This window comes from Oreochromis niloticus, linkage group LG10 (genome assembly GCF_001858045.2).
Source record: "Oreochromis niloticus isolate F11D_XX linkage group LG10, O_niloticus_UMD_NMBU, whole genome shotgun sequence".
Taxonomy (NCBI): Eukaryota; Metazoa; Chordata; class Actinopteri; order Cichliformes; family Cichlidae; genus Oreochromis; species Oreochromis niloticus.
This window is the reverse complement of record NC_031975.2, coordinates 11,627,709-11,637,373: the sequence shown is the minus strand read 5'-3', so window position 1 is coordinate 11,637,373 and position 9,665 is coordinate 11,627,709. Positions and strand designations below refer to the sequence as shown.

Below are 9,665 nucleotides of genomic sequence, written 5' to 3'. Positions count from 1 at the left end.
TGAAAGAGACTAAAAATCCCAGAGTTCAGGAGAACTGACAGACATCATACCAACCTCATCGATCTTTAAGCTGTTAAATATATAGAAAGTCACTATGCAGGATCATTGTAGCTGTTTGCTTTGTACCAACCACAAACTCACTCACAAAATAAATATATGAAAATATGCTGTGATTTACCATAAATATTTCACTCATAAAAATGAAACCGGCAACATCATAGAGAAAAAGAGCATCTCCCAGTGTGTTTTGATATTTTTCCCTACACGTGAAAATTCAAATTTGGCACTTTCGCCCAACCACACGATTGTTTTCATGTGTTTTGATGGAGCTCAGCTCAGTCGGACATTGGGTAAAGATGGATGCTACATTAGCTCAACAAACACGCCCAGCAAACATTTTGATAGTGAATGTCACTGTTCTCTTAGTCAAAATATAGAAATGAAAGTGGTAAATTGGCTGTTTTGTTATAAAATGCTTTTCTACTCTATGGGAGCCCTCGGAGAGCTTTATACAACATGCCTCATTCATACAAAAAATAAATACAAATATTTCCCTACACATAATTGCTTTCAATCTCCCATTTACACACATTCATACTCTGATGAATGCATCAGAGAGCAACTTGGGGTTCAGTATCTTGCCCAAGGATACTCTGGCATGAAGACTGGAGCAGGAAAGGATTGAACCACCAAGCTTCGATTTAGGGGATGACCTGCTCTACCCCCCCGAGCTTAAGCCATCCTTGAGCTTCACGGACTTTCAATCAAGTTTACAAGAATTGTTTAAAAATCCTCCTTTCATCAAATGTGAAAAGATAAAATTCTCACTTGAGCGAAGAGCAAATGTGTGCAAAGCAAATACCATCGCAATGGAGATTTAAACTGATGACCTCTCACTTCTTAGCCAACTTAGCGAGCCAACACACACCACACCACAGATTTATAATGTTGACGTGGAGCAGAGAGATGGCTCAAGCAGCCAATGAGACAGAATGTCCATGTAAATATATGTAAATGCAAAAAAACACGAGAGTCTGACTGGGATGTTACTGTACATGAAAACAACATCAGCGTCTGTCAGTCTGTTTACGAAGTCATGCTGTGACCACGTTTGAATCTCTGCTCGGCGATTTACTAAATAAAACATACAACAAAATCAGATGTAAAAATACAATAAAATCTGCAAATCCTTGACCTTTTTTTGAGTGAAGGCGGAGACCGCTTCCAGGCGCAATAAATAAAACTAAGGAGGGATGTCAGTGAAGCAGTGGGGACACGCCCACACAGCTCTGAGCAGGGGTCTAATCAGTGAAAGTGAAAACACCTGTGTAACTGTACCGTGTTCGCGCTTTTAAATCTACATAAACCTGCAATGATCTAAAGGGGACTAATTTCTGGTGTGCAAAAGGAGGCTGCAGGAGGCTATTTAACAGTAGGAGTAGGAACTACATGTGATGCTTAAAAAAAAAGACTACAATTACTGCTTTGTGGTTGTGCACCTTTGTAAACCCATCAAGCTGCAGACTCATAATATCGTAGGAGTCTGAAAGGTGGGCACAAGGATTACTGTAACCAATTTAATATCTAAAATATGCTCCCAATCTGCCTTTTTATGTCGATATCACATCGTATCAATCGCATCGTTTGTGTGACTTTTTTCTTTTCTTTTCTTTTTTTTTGACTTATGAGACCACAGTGACCTCGGAACACAATTCTAATAAGTTCATTTTCAAGTCAAAGGAAAAGTTTGTGCCAAATTTGAAAAAAATTCCCTCAAGCTGTTAAAGACAAGCTATGTTCAGGAGACTGGGGCAGACGTAAGGACAGAAAATGCACAAAACATATAAATATGGTGTTACTTGTGCGTTGTTTAGCTTACACAAAAAAATAAAAGGTAATTTGATAAAAAATGATGCCATTATGTTTATGTATGTCTGCCTGTGCAGGTGTAGCTCATGAGAATCTTCAGCTCCAGGATGCCTGAGTAAGAATGTAGTAGTCAAGGGTCATTTTCATTGGGTTATTATGACAGAGTTTCATACAAATGTCTAACAGAATAACATATTGAAATGATAACTGAAGGTCAACTTTGCTGTTACATCATATTTTTCTGCGAATAATACACTTTCCTGGCCATCGTTCAGCTCCATAACTCAGCAGCAGAAGGATACGTAACGAACATATTTCACATTTTGCAGGTTACGGAGTTAACTTGGAGGCTGAATGAGATTAAAAGGTACAGTATCTCTAATATCTCTTTATGAAGGATAAATATGGTGTGAATAATAAAAGTAATAGTATCTGAGTTTCTATGAAGCTCCTTTGATTTCAGGATGCCGGTATAGTGCGTGCACCGTCATGGTTCAGGTGTATTATAGCAGCTAAGGTCAAGGGTGGACTACTGCAACAAGAAACATGCAGAAGAAGAAAGAATTACTGATTTCTAATTCAAATTTATGAAAAGTTATTTATTATTTATTTTGCATTTCAGTTACTACAAAATGTAAGTAAGTATTTATTTCACTCTGAAAAAGCTGTTGTTGTGTTAAGGTTAAGCACGTCTTGGAGTTAAATGTGCCTACCGTGAATAAAAAAACTGTAGGTTATTCATCCAACAAAAACAGCATCAAGATTTTTTTTAAAGTACAGAGAATTTAAACTTACTGACCCTGTCATTGAAAAGAAAAAAGTATTTTGTTCCACCTGTCAGGTAAAAAAAACCACACACACACACACAAGCTATTTCCCGACAGATTTGTTTTGAGATGCACGTCATATTAACAACTGTACAGTGTGTTCCCAATTCGTAACACCCGTCTTTTGAGGAGCATCTGACTGCCGAAACAGAGTTAAGTTTTTCACTTCTGCTCCTCCTTTGTGCTGCATTCTCATGATAATCACGCACAGGTGAGGAACCCTATTTCCAGTCTAGTCTGTTTTCAGTTAATTCATTAGTACAGTGAGTGTGCTGTGTATGTGTGCGTGTGAACACTATTCAGAATCAAGAGCATCCTTTGACCTCAGAGCACTGCGTATGATTTGTCAGCCTGGCAGTTCCCTGGCATGCGTGTTCTGTAGACTTGCACACAAAAAGCAAATACCCGTACACTAAACCCCTGCTGCAGTGTTTTCAATACATCCAGCCTGATTCACGTTAACCCATAAAACATGTCTGACATATTAATCAGGTCTGCATGTGGGGGTAGCTCTACTATTGCGCTGCTGCTCAGGGCAGGGCTCTCATTGGGCCATCTTACGCATCCTAGCGGCCAATAAGAGAAGGCTGATTCTCTCCTCTCCTAGCAACAAGACTCCTTCTCTGCGAGCGAAGCAATCAGCAAACTGACACCTATAATTTTACAATATGAATAATTGCAACTTTACAGTGTTGCAGAAGAAGCAGAGAAGCACGAGTCTGTCCCTTTCCACATCGAGGGAACATCTTTGTTTTCTTCCTTCCTGCCTTTTCCTCCCTCTCCCTCCTCTTCTCCATCTTGGCTGCAGCCATGCCTCTGAGTGAATTCAGGCAGCTCCCATCTTACCATCTTAAAGGAACAGCCCTGAATATTTAGTTTTTTTGTTTTTTTCTTTCTGTTCAAGGGCATTGTGGGTAATGGTCTGTACTTGTTGACCTCACAGCGCTGAATGGCGGGGCCTCTCTCAGGAGGGAAGGAATACCTTGGCACAGAGCTATCATTTCCCCGAGACACTACCAACCTCTCAGCTATGAGCTTCTCTTTCTGTGCAGATGTTCCGGCTACAGCTTGGCTTGTTTAAAGAGTCTCAACAGAAAACAGAATAATAAAGGCAGCTGAATATGTTCATATGCAGTATTACTACAGAACAGATAAAAGACAGGAGCAAATTCTGTCATGTCAGATGAAACCGAAGAAAATGTTTGGCCTAATTGAAGGATTGCTGTACTCTTTAATGACTTGGCTGCGGTTCTCGCACAGCACCTGTTGCCAGGCTACAGCAGTGCACGTGTCCGACCCCTGACCCCAAATGCATTCCTGTCCTTGCCCCTCTGGGAGTTAGGGAGAGCAGAGCACATGTTACATGTCTGCACAGCAGCCTGAAACAACCAGAAACGACTTGAATTTTTCGGCTATCGTATGACTTGTTATGGGCCGCAGTTTGCTGTGCTAGAGATAAAAAGCTGTCTTTTTTTCCCCCATGCCTGCTAACTCAGTCTGTGTATTCAAATTAGGCTTGAAAGCTGCAGGGCTGAATACCTGAAGAGAAATGCCCGCACTCAAAAGTGTCATGGCTGTGTGAAATTTGACATGTGGCAATTATAGCAACAGTCCGACCTTACACTTGCTAGACTTCTCAAATTTAGCAGAACAATATCTCATGGTCATTATAGGTCAATTGGGGTGGGATGCGGAAAGTGTCTGGCGCGTCGAGATGAAGATAATTAAGTACCCATTTGACCTCGTGTCCTTTTCAGCATCTTCGGTCGAGTATCTAAATTGTCCAACAGCAGGGAAAAAATCCCCCACGAAGCTCGTTTTGCCCAGTTTCAATGAAGACGGACAAGAAGACAGCACTCGCTCTTTGAAGTGCGTTCCCTCCATCTTGCTTCGGCCCCACCTTCTGTCCAGTGGAGCAAACCATTGGAGTAGGAGTTGCTCTAACAGACAACCGGAGTTTAACCTTAGGTGACCCTTGCTCTCGTCAGACCCGCCCTCTTCTGGAGGAATGCTGCTGATGGGAGTTTTTAATATTCCCCGGCCCTGTGTGTCCTCAAATGTGGCGGTGCGGCATTAACACAAGCTGACACCACAGATTAGCCACAGACATCAGGAATGCTGCGGCCTTTTTGTGCCACGTGGATTTTGGCCAAAAGAGCCTTTGGTTGCAATGGCCACAAAGACCTGCGAAAAACAAGTCCATGACAGAAACACGGAGACTCCTCGGCGGGGCTGTCTCATGGTTCGCTAGCCATCAAGGTACAAACCTGTGGTCGGTTTCTGTGCAAAGGTAAGACTGCACAAGCGCCAAATCGAACATGCACTTCTGACAGTCAGGGTCACAGTGGGTTTTTAAGACTTTATTTAACATGCAGAGCAGATGACCACTGGTAAACACACACAGCTAAAATAGCATTAAGATAAAATGACATTAAATCTTCGTTTCATAAGACAACTTTATTTAAATAAATGAAACAACAATTCAGTTCTAACTATCAGTAGTTTTTATTATTGGCCTGTTCATCATCAGTCTCCTCAGCAACGTTAACATCTGTTTATGGCTGAGGAAAAAACAGAAGGGCTATTGTTCCTACGACTTCAACCTGTTATTTAATCTCTTCATTTCAATGTATTTCATGTGCGTCGCATTCAGTTTACATGTAGTTCGGCTAATTTTGGTTCACTTGAAATGATTTGCTTCTGTTTCTATTTAAACGTAAACATCGGAAGCTTCTGAACATCTGGATACAATGTGGAATCCATTCATCACCTGTAATTTCTGTATGCATAAACTGCTATTACTTTAATTCATATTGCTCATGCTGGTATCCCACCTTTCCTCTCAGCAGTCTTACCCTCTGCACGGATAATTCCTTTATCCTCATCCTCAGCAGGGGATTGGATTATTTGATGCTCAGAGATAGTATTTCATAACGGAGGTATTTTACTGAACGCGGGTCGTGCTTCAAAAGTTCTCGAAGGATCACATTTATACTTTTTCATCTTCACATACCATTTGAGCTAAGTTCTGCGTGACATGGGGCCATAAAACCTTTCTCCCTGTTATTGTAGGATCCTTACTTTACAATATAAATCATCTTCAGACAACTGTTGGTGTGATTTGACACTATATAAATAAAACTGTATTGAACTGAAAAATAACAGAGTTTAGGTCAAACTGTTTGCTTGTTGAGCTGTTGGAAAAGCATGTGTGAAAAAATGTCTTACAAGCTGGTTTTAGCAATTTGGAAAAGTTTCCTCAGGTGGTAGCGTGCATCCTACTTGCCATCCAGAGACTGTTTGTCACAGCTGTGAAGCATGTGGCCTTTAACACCAACACAACAGTTAAGCAGGCCACAGAGAAAGCTCCTAAAGTCTGACTAGCTACTCCGACACAGAGTCAGAGCAATGGGTAATCTGTTTGTATTGCTATAAATCTGACCTGGGTGTATGAATAATATTACAACCAATAGCCTGAAAAATCATAAAAATGATTTGAGAAATATACACCAAACCCCTGAGATCTGAGCCATTTCTTTGAGCCTTCAGTAAATAAAACAACATTTCAAAGGTTACACTGCTTCTGTGTTAAACTCTAGTCCCCTCGCTCTGTGCTTGCATCTTCTCTATTGTAAATGCTAGATGAATGAAAGATGCCTCTTGGAGTGAGAGTTTGTTCTGTGCGACATTCACCAACGCACTTCTTTTAATTTCAGATTGCACACAACTAAATTCCTTGATTTTATTCAGTGGCCTGCAAATAAAAGCAGACCGAGTTTAAAAAATGGGTTACATTATCAAAATGATGAACCAGGTTTTTATCCTGGCAGATATTTCAACCTTGGTTACGTTTGAATTGGATGCTTATATCAGGCTCTCATTCTGCTCAGCGAGACCTACAGTTACCTTTTTAAAGGGAGAAACAGATATATTGTGTGAGGGAGAGGCAAGTTGTTTTCAGACATCTTACTTTATCATAGCTTTTATTTTACACATTTATATGGCAATGTTGAGGTTGTAGTCATGCACACAGCTTTCTCTTTACTGCTGTTTTTAACTAGGACTTTATATATAAGATAGATGTAGCCACAGTGGCATCACTGCTAACTAGCAGCTTCGTTAATTAGCTTAAGTTTTAGTGCAAAACACAGATGCAGATATCTAATGATTTGTATCAAATACAAATTAAAAAAGGAGAAATACACTCACCAAACCTCATGTACAAATTTCTTCAATTGCTGCACTGCACAGCAAACTGCATTAACTGTCATAATTCTGTTAAAAAAATTCCAGAGCAACACAAATTTGTGTTTATTTATCTTATAAGCGAGGGACTATATCTCTACTCTCATATTCTCAGTGCAAACAGCCATCCCTCTAATTTTAAGCTAACAAATCCTGAAGTGTGAGTTGTAAAAATAAATAAATGAATAAATAAAAATAAAATAACCCACTGTACAGTGATTATGAAGGGGAAAATTAGCTATAGTGAAAGCATTTTTGTATCATCTTTTCTATTAGTTTTCGGTACTTTTAGCTTGCTTTGTATATCTTGGCAGCAGATGTACTATAATTTAACAAGAAGTTTTTGCAGTTGTTTTATAAAAATTGATTTCAAGCTGTTCAGTAAGGTTAAAAATTAAATTAAAAAACCCTGTTTAGAGGCGTTTTGAAAGAAAAATGAGACAACTAAATGTTCATTAAACAATTTTGAGACCACTTGTCTGTGGGTTTTGTTTGGCTATTTTAAGTTTTCTGTTGAGATTTTTTTGTTTATAGTTTTAAAGTTTATTTCTGTAATTATAGGAAGGATTTTTTTTAACGGTTGTGCTTATTGTCTCTAGTTTCTGCTTAATCTCTTGACTCCATTTAATTTTACTTCTTGTTTCTTTTGTAATCAGTTTTTTAGTGTTAGTTTGGTCTAGCCTCCATGGTGTCATCCTGAGCCTTGTTGTCAAGTCTTTCTCTGTATTACATGCTTCACCTTTTAGTTAGCTGCTGATTTATTCTGTTAGTCCTCTGTCTCTTGTGCCTCGCCATTAATGTTTCATCGCTTGTTGTTGTCTTAATTAGTTTCAGCTGTGTCTCATTACTCTGGTGTTTCCAATCTCGTGATTACCTACTGTAAGTTCTTTGATGAGTCATACTATGTTCTTCTCTGCCGTCTCGTGTTTGTGTGCTGAGGAATTTGTTATTTATTTTATTTGTTGCTGCTTTTTGGATTACCTGCATCACCTCAATAAAGCTTTCTTTTTGTTTATGAAGTCTGCTTCAGAAGCTTGAATTGGTCTACAACCTACAACCCTTGATGCCAGTGGTCACCAGTAAAACTGACGTTTATTCAGTGAGTAAACAGAATTCGTGGCTGCAGAGAGGGACATTTCACCATGGAATGAGACAACTGCAGTAGTTAAATGGTTTACTTTTTCCCATTTTGTTTGTATTTGAATAAAATAAATGTTTGCATAGCTCACTAAATGGCTTTTAGAACAGCTAGACTAGTACTGAACAACCAAACAGAGAAATGAAAAATCAAAAATGAAAAAGGCGCTGGCAGCACACCAAACGTTAAACATACCGTTGGAAACACTGCAGGGCAGAGGGGAGTAAAGGGGAATGTGAACCAGGAAGAACCAATATCCACTTGAGATTGTTTTTCCCCTGTCAACATTAAATATGAAGATGCGAAAGGAGAATAATTCACTAGTTGAAACAAACAGAATAGTAAACTGGCAACAGATTTGACTGTCATGATTGCATTGTTTAAACTCTTGGTTTGAGGCTGACGAAAGTGAAAGAAGAAACATTTACAATTCAGTGTTGACCAGTGTTTATTAATATTATAAATTATTATGAATTAATCTTTATTTATAATCTACTTTTGGTTTTACAAAGTATTGGAGATATATTTTTTATATACTGATATTAAATGATGCTTATAAATGCGCCTGAAGTGAATGTTTTCTGAACTTAGAAATAAATCATCTGGTTTTTGCCAGGTCCTAAAATTCAGTAAATACATCTCAGACCCAAAAAAATAAATGAATAAAAATGCAAAAGCAGTGTAAAAAACTAAGCAGACCTAATGAGTCAACAGCTTGTATAACCACCTTTAGCAGCAATAATTTGAAGTAATCATTTTCTATGAGTTTATCCCTCTCACCTTGTGGTAGAGACATTTTGTCCCACTCTCCTTTACAGCATTACTTCAGTTCATTGCGGCCAGTTCATTTATGCACAGCACTCTCAAGGGCTCGCCACACCATTTCAATTTGGTTGACATCTGGACTTTGGGCTGCAACACCTGATTCTTTTCTGTTTCAGCCATTCTTTTGTAGATTTGCTGGTGTTGGGATCTGTATGCATCCGTATGGGACTGGGATCATTGTCTTGTTGCATGACCCAGTTTTGGCCAAGCTGTAGCTGTCGGACAGATGGCCTCACATTGCTTTGATATACAGAGGAGTTCATGGGCGACTTAATGTGTGCAAGGTGCTCAGGTTCTGTGGCTCGTAAGGAAGACCAAATCACCATCCCTCTACTATGGTTGAGTCGATATGAGGTCTTTGTGCATTATGCCCAAACATCTCAACTTCGGAGAAATACACTGTTGCAAATTAAAGCTGTACTGCAATGTTCTTTTCAAAGAGAAGAATCTTTCTTCTGACAACATTTCCAAACAAGCCATACTTTTCAGTCTTTTTCTGATTGTAATGTCATGAACTTTAACATTTAATATGCTAACTAATGCCTGGAGAGTCTGAGATGGAGCTCTGAAGGTTTTTTGCAATTTCTCAGAGCATTGCACAATCTGACCTTTGGCTAAATTTGCATGCACATCCACTTCCCCTTCATTTTGTTCAAAATGTGCTTTTTACATTTTCTTGTATTCACATTATATGTATCCATAATCATATTAGGCCTAGCGAATAGTGTGTATAGAAATGTTACCCTGTCCAAGAAATAAAT

At 39.0% G+C, this 9,665-nt stretch overlaps 1 long non-coding RNA gene across 1 annotated transcript; it reads left to right on the top strand.

Moving 5' to 3' along the window:
• The first annotated feature begins 7,826 nt into the window (after positions 1 to 7,826).
• On the top strand, positions 7,827 to 9,535 carry LOC102081640 (uncharacterized). The gene is made up of 2 exons (XR_269522.4): positions 7,827 to 8,040; positions 9,021 to 9,535. It is a non-coding gene; the product is annotated as an uncharacterized LOC102081640 (long non-coding RNA).
• The last annotated feature ends 130 nt before the right edge of the window (positions 9,536 to 9,665 follow it).